The sequence below is a fragment of the Schistocerca americana genome, chromosome 1 (genome assembly GCF_021461395.2).
Source record: "Schistocerca americana isolate TAMUIC-IGC-003095 chromosome 1, iqSchAmer2.1, whole genome shotgun sequence".
NCBI lineage: Eukaryota > Metazoa > Arthropoda > Insecta > Orthoptera > Acrididae > Schistocerca > Schistocerca americana.
Genome location: NC_060119.1, coordinates 289,735,992 through 289,752,226, shown reverse-complemented (window position 1 = coordinate 289,752,226; position 16,235 = coordinate 289,735,992).

The window sequence follows — 16,235 nt, the reverse complement described above, 5'->3', positions numbered from 1 at the left end:
GAGGTAAAAATTACAGTTATCAAAAGTAGTGGTTTAATGGCATAAAATTGATGTTCATTGTTAAATGAAGGGGGTAAGAAGTAGTATTCAATGTGTGCACAACAGTTAAGTGCAACAGTACAGTATTAATGCATTGATTGTGTTCTGGGTTTGTACTAGGATGTAAACGGAGGGGTGGAGGTTAGAGGCGTGAGAGAAGGTAAATCGCCTGATTGTGGTCATGCATTTGCCTCCTTCATATGTCTACAAATGAAGAGCCAGGATGTATATCCCCATTCTCTCTAACGCTCTACATCACAGGAAGTGACTACAAGGTTTTTATTTCACGAAGTTATATCGACCATTCGCAGCTCACCTTATGAATAACTGGCGATGCAGTGTTCACACATGCCCGGGGCTCGTATTTTCCACAAACTGCGTTAACACTACATGGAATACAGACACGAATTACTAATGATACTAAAGCTAGAGATGCATGTGAGCAGAATCTACATAAATCTCTGCACACTCTTCTGCAATGCTAGGTGGAAATTGATTCTTCTACCTTCTTCGAAAAGCAACTTCTGTTCGCTGATCATTTTACAGAAATACCATACCTCCCAGCATTTCCTGTCCAGTTCGATCATGTTAGTGGACAAAGTAACTTCATTGAGATTGTGTTAAAACGGTGGTATTATGTAAGCCCATCAGGTGGAGCTATCGACTGTCTGCCACACTGAAGAGCTTTTCGCATTTGTAACATACTGAGTGTGTAATCGACAAAAATGTCGATTTCATCGTCTGCATTACCAATGGCAGCTTGAGAGTATCAAATGCACCACCCTAGCCTCAGCTCTTCGAATATCTGAAGAGATCGAGATGCTTAAATGGGCCGAAGCAGGTCAGCTTCATGTTATGGAACTTCAGATATTTTAACAGAGGTCAAACAATGCATTACAGCAGATTACTGTTCTAGATTTAAACATGATCAGTCCTATTCCATCAGATATACTTATATCCACATTGCAAGATCTACTATGGATGGCTTCATACAATGCAGCCCAAAATACAAGTGCCAGAAATTTCTGAATGGATAAGATTTATGCACTTTACCAGTAACACGTTTAATGGTAAGAGAAGTGCAGCAACTTTCATGTCATTAGTTAATCCACCATTAAGTGACTATGTCACGATCACATGGTTTTACCCTATGACAGATATAAGCAAGATGCCCCATTACCCAGTCCTATGCCTTTCCCACCAACACTACATTACTGATGTAAATTGAAGGCGGAGGGGATAGGCAGGAAAAGAAAGTGGAGGAATTAGTGATTCAGGTGCACCCAGACTTATATGTGGGGTCAGTGGCGACAAGTGGTGACAAGTGAAAATGTGTACCAGACTGGGACTCGAAAGCAGGATCACCCGCTTGCTAGGCAGTTGCGTTAAACACTGTGGCATCCAGAAAGAGTATCTGTCACAATTGCGCAGAATACCTCGGAATGCATCCCAGCCGACCTGTACTTCCACAGACCGATACCTATCCACAGTCCCCGTCCATGTCCTCAATGCTTGCTACTTTGAGATTCCTGCAGGAGGTCGAAGGTAAATACGCATCTGCACTGTCGCTCGTGTATTCATGACCCATAATTTATATGAATGCATGTGCAAACACATTTCAAAATATACAGACACCGAGCATTCATAAAACTAAATAGAGTCAGTGATAACATCACAAAAGTACTTTACATAAAATCTTACTTAAGAACTGCAAATAAGTACTCACTTAATATGCGAAACATTTCCATTATATAAACAGAGCTCAGTGAAGTCATTTTGTCTACTTACATAACAGTACTGCACAGTAAATGCTGTGGTACAGGACGCTGTGCTGTCGGGCTGTGATGAGTCATTGGGGTGTAGGTTGTGGGTTAGAGATGGAGAGGGTTGAAACGAGGGTGTCGAGATGGGTGGGGGACTTGGCTTTGCATTTCATGGAGTAAGTAGCGTGGATATCAATACAGATGAGGGGAGGTGATGTTTGCACACTATTTGAGGGAGTGGTAGGTTTCACAATGATGACAGTGGGTGGATATTTGAAGTCAGGAGTGAGGTGGCCATTGTAAAAGAGGCATTTTTGATGGTGGTAGGAGAGGGTGAGGGATACGGAGGATTCGAATTTGTGGCAGCAGTTGTTAATCAGCACTCCCTGTGTAAGTAGGTGATCGATGGTGGAAACAAACTCAGTGTAAACGAGCATGAGTGTATTGGGGTCTGAGTCGGTAGATACAGAGGCCTGTGCTGGTTCGTAGGACAGGATGGGAATTGAGTTTGGAGATTACCTCGTCTGCTACGATCTCAGGGCCAACCTTCGTCATTATGGTACTGAATGCAGGAGATGGTTAAGAGTTTGTCTGCCTGGGGAGGTTGTGTTGAAGCAAGAAGGGGAGGCATAGGCATCGGATTTTGAGGGATACGACATACAAAGTTGAAAATTGTTGATTACCATCCAAGCTTGTTAGATATCTAAGCTGTTGAAGATTTTTGATCATTACCCTGTGGGCAGAGGGCCTAGACATCCATATCTCCGCTGAAGTTATGATTACTTGAGCAATCATGTACACAGTTTCACAAAATTATCTTTGAAACAATTTCAGCATGTTAATTTATTGGCTGTCTGACGATAGAAGAAGTCAATCACTTAGAAAACCATAATATCTGCCTCATCTTCACCGGACAAATACTTTTCGTGGGATATTGTAGCAAGTACAGTTGCATGCTGCTGAAAACCAAGTGTCTCCAATTCAGCTACAATGATTTTTTATATACCTTCTTTGTATACGAAAGTCCGCCCCGATAGCTGAGTGGTCAGCGCGGTGGCTTGTCACGCCAAGGCACCAGGGTTCGATTCCCGGCTGGGTCGGAGATTTTCTCCGCTCAGTGACTGTGTGTTGTGTTGTCCTCATTATCATTTCATCATCATCAGTGAAAGGCAACGGGAAACCACCACTGGAATCACTTCCCAAGACGTTCAAACGGTGGACCTCTCTGACGAGGCTCCACCATGTCAAGACCTGCCGTAAGGCAGAACACAAAGTAAGTTTATATACGAAATCACTTTTCGAGCTCCAATTATGACCAATAATCTTATCTTTGAGAGCCGCAATATAATGGGGATGATTCGCAGAGAGCTGCATTGTTTAAAGACCAGTAGTTAATATTAAAGATATTTCTTTTTATTTTTCATTTTGAAACCAACATCACTGATAAACATTCCATTATTCAACAATAAATAAAAGCTACTTGTGTAAAGTGTATTTCCAGGTGTCGTTAATGATACGACATGTTTAAAACCTGGGTAATAACTCGTGAACACAGTTCACACTAGTTCAGTTAATGTTCACTAGTAAGTTCAGAACTTTATTTAAATTTGATGATCCTAAGTGCTGAATATAGTGATCCACACATGCAAGTGACCTCATAAGGCAGGATATGATGTTTCAGCGTTTAAAGGCTCTGCAATCCTTGACTGTTACCTATCATAGCTTTCACTAAAGCACCATACAGTACTTATTTATGTCATATAAACGCATGTAAAGCAACAAATGCCTTAGTTTGTATTTAACTTCCTTAATTAATGTTAAACAAACACAATCAAGAAACAATTGACTCACACATTTAAGAGTCGCTTGCAGAAGTTGGGAGATGACGTGTGTTTCTTATTCTATATGGGCCTCTGACTACATTTCGTGATAAAGTGTTAATGCCCATAGTGTAGCTGAGTTAGGGGGCATACCTGGTAAGCTACCGTTCTATCGCTGCACCAGAGATGGTCGGCCTGGCTGAAGTGGAAGGCGTCTTTAATGTGTCGCAATGTGCCACCGGTCTTCCTGTGTCTTCATGCGTGGGCAAGGACCACCGACCAGCGATAATGAATGCAGACAGACAAAAAGACAATTGTAAACATCAAGACTTCACAGGAAAATGATGGCCAACGCCTGATAGGTCATAAGTTTTCGGCATCTCCTCTTCTACAACTGTTGGGAGACCAGATTTCTTTTGTTTTCTTTTCTCTGTCTCTCTGTCTCTCTCTTTTTCCTCCTGTTGGTCAGATGTACACATCTGTCCTTGAAGCACGTAAAAGTGGGATGTAAACATCAACTGAGATGATATCTATTAAATGCGTCGATATGAAAATGACAACAGTTCAACGTAACGAGACAAAGTATGTAGAAGTAACAGCATCTGCATTCTGTATACAAGAAAGACTATGGAGAGAGTTTCTCATTCAGAAGCAAGATTTGGATGTTAGTTGTTTCTGACAAGATTGTGTCTACTGCCATGCAGACATGGAATCCATAGGTTTACAAGAAACCACTGCTCAACCCCATTCAGGATCCAAATGGCCCCATGCCACTAGTTGCTGAGAGAACATAAATAGTGTTTCCTCTGTCATGCAGGCTTACACAGGCATATCCAGTACTTTGATCAGGAAATGACCTTGTTTCCAGCAACACAAATATCCACACAGAAGAAGAGGACCTGTACTAGACCTAGCACACTTTGGCTGTCAGGTAAACCATGCCCTCTCTCCATCCATGGTCAAGACAAAGGTCACAATATGGCTAACTATGACATCACAAGATGGCTACCAAAATTGCAGTCTATGGCAGACTTTGGCAAACCTTGAAATTAGTCAACACTTGTTTAATTCATTTGCTGTAGTGATAGCGATACATCTGTGTCTGATTACGTCTGGATATTTCTTGGCTGTTGCAAAACGTATTTCTCAGTGTGATTTTACCAATCTATTTTGTTGTTTGGGGACCTGTATTTCATGTTTCATTTATTATTTTGCATTATTTCCTTTACACTTGAAAATCTTTACATGTCTAAAGCTTTGATTTTTCACAGGAGAACTGACTTGCATACTACACCAGCTATCAAAAGCTGATCTTGTTCTCAACAAACAAAAATGATTAAAAACATGTTATAAAAAGCTATATTCTATAATTACCTAACAAATAATATTTTGCAAAATGTGCTCATGATTTAAAAAATGATTTCTGTATACCAAGTAAGTGCTATTCCAGTTAAACTACATCGATATTAATGAATCTCTCTGATCTGTTGAAATGTAACATCTCTGTCTGTGCTTTATGTTACTCTCTGAAGTTTGCACACGGCAATAAGAGTCATAATGTGTCAGTGGAATCAAAAAGAAGTCTAGTTTGAGTATTGATGGTGGACAGACATGGGGAGGTCAGACTGTAACTTGTCTCCATTGCACCAACATGAAACGCATGTACAGGCTAACATAAAGTCGATGTACGAAAAGTCTCAGCAGTCAAGATGTGTTGTGTCAAACATCTGTCGAAAATGTAGAAGAGTTACTTTAAGAAAGTGTTTTATTGAAAAGTATTTCAATTATACTTACTTACGTTATTTCACATACAAAGAGTACTTGATTATTGACCTAATTGTTGGATGACTGGATTACACCGGGACACTGATGCCAGTAAGCGAACTGAATATTGTTCTTAAACGTGATAAAACCTGGGCCAGTGCAGCGAAACCGTACTCCATTTTATTTTGGTACTACGTGCAATAACAACTTCTTCAACATCAAGAGACTTAAGATGACCATGACATTTCAGCTATTGACTTCATGGATAAACAGTTTGGGTGAAGTTGTTCTGTAACCTATGTTCCACAAAATGAATAAATGATTTATATATCTTTTATCTTAGACAGAAATGTTAAAGACTTTTATTTTTGTCAGGTAATCAGCAATATATTTAATTAGAGAGTGGACAGGGTTGTTTGGATACTACAGTTGCTTACCCCTACCACTCACCAACCGAGTAAGAACCTACAAACCATCATTACTTGTGATCTGTTAGCTGTAGTAGAAGTAGCATGAAGCCACCACACCCCAGCAGGATAAGAAGTAGCATACAGCCACGTTCGAATGTAAGTATTATTACTAACAATTTACTCTCATTGTTCATTGTGTGTGTGAGTGTGTGTGTGTGTGTGTGTTCAAGTACTTACAATTATTTTTCTTTTCAACATTGCAACAGCCTACTGATGCACCACTAACTGCCATGCTGGAGTAGGACATACGTCTGTTCAAGAGTCTATTGATCTCAGCACCACCACTCGTTGAGTGACAGCAGTGTGCAAACAGGGTACCAGATATATATGATCAGTACACACTACTGTTCATCATGTTGCAGTTAAATAGTTCTAGCGTAGTGATGTTGGCTCAGTGTATAATTTGAATGTCTACAGGTTGAAGCCTATAAATATAGGCATGAAAGTGGATAGTGACTGCCGTGCAGTAAAGGAAATTAAGAATATTAAACGTGATGTTAAAGTGCAGTTTACTCAGATGCGTTGGAATGAGCTGTGTAATAAAATGCCATACATTGATGCTCAGATGACTATAGAGTATGACCCATCTTTTCTCCACCAGACATCCAGTGCTTTGCTTTCATGCTGTCTACATACAGATGTATGGGGAACTAGCAATCAAGGTTGCGACTGTATAAGCTATAGTGGCTGTGAATTTTTAAAGAAGAAATGTATATATGGAAAATTTATTTTATTTGTTCCTTTTTCAGCCTTCACAACAACTTAAATAGGAGGAGATCCATCAATTTGACGTTATACATTCAAATCATACTGTTTGCAACAAGGGTCATACTTAAAGGTAAGCACATCATTCTCAAACACTTGAGGTAACCACTAAAAATAGTGTGGAAGATGACATAACAATGGTATCGGAGGTTTAGGAAGCAAATAACAGCCAGTTGCGTTAAAACTTCGATGCCTTTCTGTAAGTTTGCTTCAAATGGCAGTAACCATCTTACACTCACCTATAAATTTAAGCCATTTGCACAGCTGAACATGCACAAACACGTTGCAACCATAGTCCTCCAACTGCAACATCGAGGCATATCCAGCTGTAATTAGTTCCAGAAGCTTCAGAACCTCAGGACTTCGTAAAATTCTTGAAAACTCCAGTTATGCAGCCATCGTAGTCTCTTAGCACTGAGTTCATGGATGTGCTTAAAGTATGAGCTATGCTTCAGTGTACAGAATTTGCAGTATACTTCCACTGCCCTCACTTAAATGAACAAGTAGCACAATCACTCTGCGTTTATCAGGTCTAGAATCAAGCTTCATAACTTGGTTCCTTTTTTCAAGATTGATGTCTTGAGTTTTTTTTCTGTTTTAAAGTTGCATACACTGTGACAAATGATACCAACACAGGTTGAAAAAAATTGCTCTCCACTGCAGATCTTCGCTAGTCTGGGTCACTTGAGTGGGACATGTCTGCCTCACACAACTAATTACGTGATGTTTGTACGAAGCTAATAACTTATTGTTTCTCGGTCATCAGTGCATCTACTGAGCAACATCGGCACATGACCGATCCACTGCCGGCACTCTTCTGTGGTGTCAGTGATGTCTGTGGTTTCAGGAGAGCTGATGTCACTGCAGTGAACAGCGGAGAGTGTATCAATCCCTGCAGCGCATTGACCGAACTATGATATCTTCATTGTGGGAGGAGGAGGAGATTAGTGTTTAACGTCCCGTCGACAACGAGGTCATTAGAGACGGAGCGCAAGCTCGGGTGAGGGAAGGATGGAGAAGGAAATCGGTCGTGCCCTTTCAAAGGAACCATCCCGGCATTTGCCTGAAGCGATTTAGGGAAATCACGGAAAACCTAAATCAGGATGGCCGGAGACGGGATTGAACCGTCGTCCTCCCGAATGCGAGTCCAGTGTGCTAATATCTTCATTGTGGGATGAGTGAAACTGTTGTTTTTTGTGGGGTGACCATTATGGAGTCAAGAGTTAAGGGCTATGATCATTGTAGCATTACTTTTGTGTGACTGGAAGAAACGGTGGATTGCACTCTTTTTAAAGATATTTCTGTGGATGAATGACTACAGTCTGAGCAGTGCATGTGTTCTTCCCATTGTGTCGAGTCTGTAGCAGTTGTTTGTTTGACTTGTCGCCATTTCGGTCGTATGACTAGGCAATGCAAGGAGTCCAGGTGGTTCATGATAAGGCAGAGAAAATGAGCAGGGAAGTGCTATTAGCGGAACAATGTGCTGTTCATGTCATTTCCAAGTTGTTATTTCTGAGTCGTAAATATGAGTAAGAGTGATGTAAAGCCGAAATCAGAGAGACAAAATGTGTCACCAGAGAGGAGGCTATGCAGTCGTTAATCAATCAGGTAGCGCAGTTGAAGGCGGAGAATACGTTTATAAATAATAAATCATCAAAGCAGGATGAAGAATTAGGATTGTTGAAATCACTGAGTCGGGAGACAGATCCAGCTGTTGCGAACCTTGTTTCTCCCATTTCTGGCAGGTTGTCCGAGGATGCGTTATCATTTGTTGAGGATCTCCTGCCTCTGGCTGACGTAGGGTTAACATCCAGTTGTTGCGAACCTTGTTTCTCCCTTTTCTGGCAGGTTGTCTGAGGATGTGTTATCGTCTGTGGAGGATCTTGTGTCATTCGCTGACATAGGGGGTTGGGCGGACAAACTGTTGTTACAAGTAGCAAGATTGGACCTGTCAGGGAAAGAGAAATTGTTCGTATGTTAGGTAGAGGCACTGGACAAAGCAAAACCTTTTGAGCAACTCATGCTGGTATTGGTACAGATATACATGAAGCAAAATGGCATGTGGTTTTTCCATGAACAATTGAGAAGTATTTCTAAGAGGCCTAATGAAGCCAAGAAGGATTCTCCAGATAGAATTAGAAAGCTTAATTTTCACACGTATGAGTTAACACTAAGTAAGGAGGTAAATAGTCACTACAGGAAGCTGAGAAAAGGGGACTCAATGCTTTGCAGAGGGGTTTGGTACTAGAGACGTCTAGGATGCTGCACAAAGGTGCACAAGGGATCTTCATACAGCAGTTAGGTTGGCGTCGGAATTTGATGAGAGTGATGTTGCGACAGGAGTAAGAGATGGTCAAAGTACATTCACAGCAAATATAAGATGTTTTCATTTATATCATAAGGGGAATGTGTGCAGGCAGTCCTGCCAGCCATGTAATGATAAGGGAGGTATGAACTATCAGCATTTTGATCGGAATAACAGTCAGGGTGCTTAGACCAACAACAATATTATGGTAATAACGATATGGTAATAAGCTGGTAATAAGCGCCCATTAAACTTAAGAGGAAAATCACTTTCACCGAAAGGTGTTCCTGGTTAAAGTAAATGCAGTAAAAAAGTGACTTCAGAGGCAGAATGTGTCATATTGGGTGTAATAGGTGGTGAAGAGTGTAAGTTTTTCTTAGACACAGGGGTGCACGTGTCGGTAGCCTCGAGAGAGCTAGTGGGTAAGAATCAGTGGATCCCACTATAAGTCGTGTAAGGTAGGGGATAGTGGTATACAGCCACTAGGATCGATAGTGATGAATTTTCATTTAGAGGCAACCATCTTTAGGCAGTGTGTGGAAGTGCTGTCTCATGTAAGTGAGGGATATGATCCTAGGATCAGGCATTCTGTATCCACATCATGACATAATTGACCTATGATGACGTTTGGTGGAGCTTAGTGGGAAAGCTTTCCGGCCAGGGGAAGCTGTCTTCAATGTTAATCTGTTGTGAGGAGCGTCTGTTGTACAAGGTAATCCAGTTAAAATCTGAACAATGATATCAAGGCTTAATTCACGTGACTGCGTGTCAAACTGTACTGAAAAGTTTCTGTGAGTGAAATTGGAGCCTGACTTTTCAGTACGTATATTGTGAGTAGTGGAACCGCTGGAAGATAGTGATATATTAGGTGCAGTGTGTTGTTTGGAAAAGTGAAGTATCGTAAGTGTGCAGTAGAAGGACAGATGTAAGTCTGTTGTACAAGGTAATCCAGTTAAAATCTGAACAATGACATCAAGGCTTAGTTCACGTGACTGTGTGTCAAACGGTACTGAAAAGTCTCTGTGAGTGAAATTGGAGCCTGACTTTTCAGTACATATATTGTGAGTAGTGGAACCGCTGGAAGATAGTGATATATTAGGTGCAGTGTGTTGTTTGGAAAAGTGAAGTATCGTAAGTGTGCAGTAGAAGGACAGATGTAAGGTAGTACCCTTCAGTGTGGATAATTATGGCGCCAAGGACGTTAAGTTGTTAAAGGAACATTGGTGGCTGCATTACAAGTTCCAGAGAAGGAGAATTACTGCACAGAATGTGTATCTACAAGAGGGCATACGATGCTGCTGAGACTCCATTTTGTGAAAAGGTGACGCATCTGAAGGGAACAGAGAGAGCTCTAATGAAAGAGTTGTTATTAGGGTTTCAAGCGGTGTTTTTTCCACGAGGGCTGTTGTCGGCAGCACCATTGATGCAACCAGGGTTCCAATAGGGAACGAAGCGTCAGTACACTGGAGGCTGTACAGAATACCAAACTCCTTGCAACCAATTTCAGAGGAGTTTATTAACCAATAGTTCGCTGATAGAGTTATAGAAGAGAGTAGTAGCCCATGGGAGGCTGGAACTGTAATTGTACCAAATAAGTCTGCAGACAGTTTGAGGAAGTATTGTTTCTCTTGCAATTACTCACTTCAGTAATAAGACTACAACAAATGGTTATCCAATTACAAACATCATGGAGACGATTGATAATCTTCGGCAGTGCCAGTAATCGTCAACAACGGATGTGAGGAGAGGGTACAACAAGTTAGAAGTAGTCCCACAGGATAGAGCGAAGACTTCGTTTTCAGCACGTTGGGGACAGTATCACTAAAAAAGACTGAGATTTAGTTTAAAGAATGCGTCAGTTTGTTGATGGGGCGATGATAGGACTGAAGCCTTCTGAATGTCTGGTGTATCTAGATGACGTAATGGTTTTTTCAATGGCTATGCAGGACCATAGACAAAGACTAAGGGAGTTGTTCAAAAGATTACGAGCTGCACATCTAACACTGAGTCCAAAAAAATGTCACTTTGAATGGTTTTCAATTATTTAGATCATGCAGTCAGCACGGATGATCTGAGGACTGATCTGATATTGATACAGCAGTGGACGATTTTCCAGTACCAGGAACAAGCAAAGAGTCATAGTCCTTTCTGGGCCTCACTAGTTATTATAGAAAGTTCTTGAGAGCAGCTGCATATGTATCATGGCCACTTATGCAGTTTTTAAAGAAGGGTAAAAATTTTGTGTGATCTGATGAGGGTCAGAGAGTGTTCACCAGATTAAAGGATGTACTAACGTTGAGTCCAATTTTAGTGTTCCCATATATTCGTAGTTAGTTTATGTTATCATGTAATAATCTGTAAAGTGGAAATTTGTGGTAAGGTCTTATGGGACCAAACTGCTGAGGTCATCGGCCCTAAGCTTACACACTACTTAATCTAACTTAAACTAACTTACACAAAGGACAAAGTACGCACCTATACCCGAGGGAGGACTCGTACCTCCGACGGGAGGAGCCACATAAACCGTGACAAGGCGCCTCAGACTGCGCCGCTACCCCTCGCGGCTGCGTTTTGTGTCGCGTGTGTGATGTAAAGGAACACCCTATAGCTTCTGTGTCAAGATAACGTAGTGGAGCAGAGCGAAATTATTCTATGACAGAGAGGAGTACTTAGCTTGATGTAGGTATTAACACATTTGTGGAATTACCTGTATGGAAAGAAGTTTAAACTAATGACAGAGCGTGCTGCTTTAACGAGGCTACTAGATTTGAGAGACCCATCCACTAGACCAAAGTGGGCATTAAATCTCAGTTAAGCAATCCACAAACCAGGGAAGAAGCAAGATACTGCAGATGTGCTAAGCAGGAAGATAGCAGTGGCACAAGCACTATCTCAAGACTTTACTGAGAGAAAAGCTACACAGAATGCTGACAGAGTGTTAGCCATATAAAAGGCAGCAGTGTGACGGATTATTGTGTAGAGGGACTAAATTAGGATGATGAGATGCTGTACCAGCAAAGCTGAGGAAAGAGATACTGATGGAAATGCATGATCACGTTTTACCTAGCCATGAAGGGTGCAGAACGATGAACGAAAGGATGGCTGGGAACTACTGGTAGGGAGGACAGAAAAATGAGGTACATCAGTACTGCAAGAATTGTGTGCAGCGTCTGCAGCGTTTGGATTTTATTCGGAAACATGTACTATTACAAAATTTTTCAGAAGCAATGGAACCCTTTCGTTTTATTGGGGTGGATGTGCTAGGACTGTTCATCCGAATGTCAGCAGGAAATAGTTTTGCGTCAACCGTAATAGGTCATTTTTCTCGTTAGATCAAGGTGGTGCAAATGCCATACCCGCAGGCAGTCAAAGTCATGCAGGTGTTGGTGAAGAGATGTGTTGAGTAGTAAGAGAGTATTTCGAGAGGTATCAGAAGGACGCAAGATGTCACTCATAGCACATGCAAAATTGAAGGATCAGATGTGGGAAGTAGTGAGAGTAGTGATACCTGAAGCATAGAGGTTGAAAAGCGGATGAATAGATGCTGGAGGCAGGATACATGTCAGTACTTGGGACAGCAGCTGCAAGTGACATAGGTCAGAATAGGGAAACAAAAGTCATAAGAGAATTGACAGAAGGAAATAGGACAACTGTTCAAATGGTTCAAATGGCTCTAGGCACTATGGAACTTAACATCTGAGGTCATCAGTCCCCTGGACTTACAACTACTTAAACCTAACTAACCTAAGGACATCACACACATCCATGCCCAAGGCAGGATTCGAACCTGCGACTGTAGCAGCCGCGTGGTTGCAGACTAAAGCGTCTACAACCGCTCGGCCACAGCGGCGGGTCTAGGACAAATGTGGAGTAGCATGCCACACACAGCACGGATGCAAGTATTAGATGCAAGAATTACATTAACAGGACAGTTGCCGTCACAAGGGGATAGTATCTGGAAATTAAATAGTGGAGCTGATGAACTGCGTGCAATAGGCTGCATGATGCGCAGCTTCACTCCCGACGTCCATGGCGAGGTCCATCTCTGCAATCACAACACCATGCAGCGTGGTACAGATGGGCCCAACAACATGCCGAATGGACCGCTCAGGATTGGCATCACGTTCTCTTCACCGAGGAGAGTCGCATATGCCTTCAACCAGACAATTGTAAGATATGTGTTTGGAGGCAATCTTATGGAAGGCGCAGTAACGGCTGTACGATACGTGAATGCCATCCTCCGGCCGATAGTGCAACCATATCGGCAGCACATTGGCGAGGCATTTCTCTTCGTGGACGACAATTCGCGCACCCATCATGCACATCTTGTGAATGACTTTCTTCAGGATAACGACTTCGCTCGACTAGAGTGGCCAGCATGTTCTCCAGACATGAAAAGTATCGAACATGCCTGGGATTGATGGAAAAGGGCTGTTTATGGATGACGTGACCCACCAGCCACTCTCAAGAATCTACGTGGGCCAATCTGGACCAGCAGTGTCTTGATGAACATGTGGATAGTATGCCACGACAAATCCAGGCATGCGTCAATGCAAGAGGACGTGCTACTGCACCGGTATGTACAGCAATATGGACCACCACTTCTGAAGGTCTCGCTGTGTGGTGGTACAACATGCAATGTGTGGTTTTCATGAGCAAAAAATGGGAAGAAATGATGTTTATGTTGATCTCTATTCCAATTTTCTGTAGAGGTTTCGGAACCTGGGTAATGCAAAACTTTTTTTGATGTGTGTATAAAACAATCGGCAGCTGTATTGGCAAGACGAGCCCTAGAGATGTCACCTAAGCAGAACCTTACCTTTTGGAACAGAGTCTGGGAAACAAGCCTAGTTCATTCACTACGTCAGATTATAGCCAAACAGGAGGGGCGAATCGATGTGGAGCAGTTAATGCAATGCAGAGCAATATCAGGACGGCAGACATGATTGGACATGTCTGACAGGACAGACAGCACTCAATTACATTAATACAACTGGGCACGACGGCTCTACGAGATATATTTTCGTGTGAATGCTCAAATATTGTTCGAACGCCTACAGAAATCAAGAATTTGCGAGTAGGAGGTGTAATGGACGAGGGACGCTGTAATGCCTCATGCGATAATTTGAGAATTTGGCGTGGAAACCAGGCGTGTCTGAATGGGCAAGGTGGTTGCCAGCTTGGTAGATTAGCGTGCAAAAAAGTGGTAGTCTCGTAATTTGTGGACCTGTCTTTGATTCCTACCAATACAAGAACTATATAAAAAGAGGGGAAAAAAGCTAACCATCTGGGCCTCGAGTCCTCATTCAATAGAAATTTTGCTCTTTCGCCATTGCAATACTGCAGTGCCCTGTGTGGCTGGGTGTAATGATTTTCCACCCACCCCCTCCCCTTTCTTCCCCCTTCCTCTGTTTCAGAAAATGTCTAATTAATTTTTAGCACATTATAGGAGATCAGAGGCTAAGCTCGCCTGACACGAGCCATGGAGGTTATCGTTGATAAGACCAGTGTAGGTATATAGATAGGTATATAGATAGATATCATATTCATGGCAATGTACATTAATCAAAAATTGTAAATAAGAAAAAAATACTTTAAAATGTTCTATATTAAAAATCTCTTTCCTTCTGGTATACTTTTGGTACAGGAAAAATTTTTGTCTGAAATGTGCTAATTACATTGCTGTGAGTAGGTATGAACTTAGTTGCTTCTGCACCCCCTCGCAGCCACATGTTGTCACAAGGACGGCACCATTCTTCCTCATCAGCATGCTTTCTGTCGCAGTCAATCATGGTAGATTGCATGTTAACGTATGAAAGTGGCTCCCCCGTGCCTTTCGTGCACAGTGCATATAGAGTACTGTGTAAAATGTTACACTGCAGTCTTTGTCTGAATGCTGCATTAATCAGCCGTTATGGGCGCTTTTGCCTGTTCGCAGATTAGAGTAATCGAAGAGGTTCCTGAAGATGAGGTCATCAGACGTTTTCCTGCCCGTGTCAGTGACTCTGGCTCACAGAACCAATCTTACGCATGATCTCGAGGCATTTGATTACGACCAGATTATGAGCAAAAGATGCACAGGCGATTCTTTCGAAGAAGTCGTGGGAGAACCGAGATTTTCTAGGTACTGGACCAAGAACGCATCGGACGTACGTCGATTTGTCAGAAACCACAGCCGCTGGGCTCACTGGCTTGGTTATCAGCGATTGCAGCAGCTGAGAAACGGAAGACAGTGAAGGAGATCTCTCTTCGCACACTGTTTGTCAGTGACTGTTCTGTGTCGATACCAATGTCTCAGGTGGTGCCCGAGTCTTCGTTAGATTGGGATCCTTGAAGTGACTTGTCCAACCAGGTATAGTGGTACCTAAATGATGTAGTGGTACCTAAATTTGAACTTGCATTTTGAACCAAGGTGCAATTTGGAACACTAAAAATGTATTCCCGAAGGGCTTTGACGTGGGAAGTGATGCAGAAAACCATAGGATCGACTGAGATGCATACAAATGTCTGATTCTGTAGTGTGGCACCTACTTAGCCATAGAGCCACTCATTAAGGATGGAGCGTATTACTCTATGCTGAACAATGCAGAACAGCGCAGGATATACCAGTGACGGCAGGGCACAGTCATGTCGAGTAAAGGACGCCAGGAAGACGAATGCGGTCATGAAATACATGTGGGGCACTGGTAGCGTATTCGGAAATCCTGCTCCGTCCAGCAATCCAGATTCAAGTTTTTCGTAGCTGTGCCCCGACACTTATGACCTCAATGTCGTCGGCACGCTGAAACCTAGTCGTCCTCTATTCTAAAATCATGATTAACTGTATCAGACAATAATTTAAGAATACACCATAGAGAGTGTTAAATAGAGTTAGTAAAAAGAGTCAGACCACACGAAAATGAAAATTAAACGGGCTTGGGGGGGCCCAATGGTATCAGCCGACCGCTGGATGTGTGGTCATAAGTCGCGGGATCGACTCCAACCCGCCTCTAGCCACTGGCCGTTGGCGAAACGTGAACAAGCCACTAAACGACCATGGGTCGAAGCTCCCGGAGCAAATGGAATAATTAAGAGCTCTTGATAACAGAAGTTCTGTAATTTTTATACAACGGCACTCAACAACTTAGATCTCTCAAATTATAGTAAGAAATAACAGAAGCAGTGGTTACAAGAAATCATGTGTAACCGAAGCAGTTTGCCTAGTGTTGATGTCTTACTGCACCGTTATGACTCACGGTTTGACCACAATATGCGCCTCTAAACATTTCCTAATCATTCTTTATAGTTCGCCCAGCTAAACTGAAACGCA